Source organism: the organism of the source record quoted next, unplaced genomic scaffold, assembly GCF_019419815.1.
Source record: "Pyrus x bretschneideri cultivar Hongxiangsu unplaced genomic scaffold, Pyrus_bretschneideri_v1 Contig2, whole genome shotgun sequence".
NCBI lineage: Eukaryota > Viridiplantae > Streptophyta > Magnoliopsida > Rosales > Rosaceae > Pyrus > Pyrus x bretschneideri.
Window position 1 is genome coordinate 6,337,830 of NW_025999501.1, and position 1,287 is coordinate 6,339,116.

General features: G+C 44.6%; 1 long non-coding RNA gene across 1 annotated transcript; it reads right to left on the reverse strand.

Annotated features, from left to right (window-relative positions):
• Nucleotides 1-111: 111 nt before the first annotated feature.
• On the reverse strand, nucleotides 112-764 carry LOC103954856. The gene is made up of 3 exons (XR_007258173.1): nucleotides 557-764; nucleotides 368-476; nucleotides 112-266 (listed from the first exon to the last, which is right to left on the reverse strand). It is a non-coding gene; the product is annotated as an uncharacterized LOC103954856 (long non-coding RNA).
• Between the last annotated feature and the right edge of the window lie 523 nt (nucleotides 765-1,287).

A 1,287-nucleotide genomic window follows, 5' to 3' on the forward strand; every position in this document is an offset into this window, starting at 1 on the left:
CCTAAGGCCCGTGGGGGAAGGAAACGGCCTGAAGGCCTGGGTGTTTTCTTGGGCTGGGTTTCACGCCGGAGAAGAAGGCCGGAGTTCGGCCGGAATTTAGACAAACTTTGAATGTCCATAACTTTGTTAATACTCGACGAAATCAAGTGATTCAAAAATGAAAATCGTAGCTCTCGAAGAGACGAAGAGAATGGTACCTCACACGACGTCTAACTCGCCGTGGTTTGGCTGGAAAACACCTCGAAAGTCACTGAGATCGCCGGAAACTGGGTAAGATTCAAATGAGTATAACTTCTTCAATACTCAATGAAATTAGGTGAAATAAAAAGGAAAGTTGTAGTACTCAGCGAGACGAAGAGATTGATACCTCGCACGCCGGCCAACTCGCCGTGGTTTGGCCGGAAATCGCCTCGAAAGGGACGGTGCTCGCCGGAAATTTGGGTGTGCACTCACCCGTGCCAAAAACACTCCAAAACCTTGGAAATCAAGAATCCAAACTCAAAAACCACATCTAGGCAAAGTCTAACATAAGAAAAGAAGAAGAAAAAGGGCTTACCCAACCGGAAAAATCACAAAACTCGCCGGAGGTGTTCGTACCCTCCCGGCGCCGTGAGCAAGGGAGAGAGAGAGATATATATGCAGTTGAATGGCGACGATGGTGATGATTTCCTCGAGTAGGTGTAGCTGTGGGTGTGTGTGTGTCTGTGTGTCTTTCACGGGGAAGAAGAAGAGAGAAATGGGGGAGTTCGAAAGAAAGGAAAAAGGTGCAGACAAACAAAACAAAAGAAGGAAAAGAAGAAAAAAGAAAAAAAAGAAAGGGAAAGGGAAGAACCGGGGAACAAAAACAGGGGGTGGGCCCCTTGGGCTCACCAATTAAGGTTCAAAAACAATTTTTAAAAGAAAGGTATCCCCAAACTTAGTGAAAATACAAAAATACCCATTTTCTTATGAAAATCCCGGGACGGGTTGTTACATAAACAGTTCGTAAAATGTCAAGAGGGGTGTAGGAAGGATGTGGAGCATTGTTTTGGTATCCTGCAAGCTCGTTGGGCGATTTTCAGGGCTGCTGCCAGAATGTTTAATGTCAAGGCTCTTCGATCCATCATGATGACGTGTATCATTCTCCACAACATGATTGTGGAAGATAAGTATGATTATGATTCCATTGATGAATATGAGCCGGATATGATGAACAACTCCAGAACACGTATTTATGTGCTCATGACTACATCAAAGATCCCATGCAACATGAGCCATTGGAAAGAGATAGACGTTACAAGCAATTGA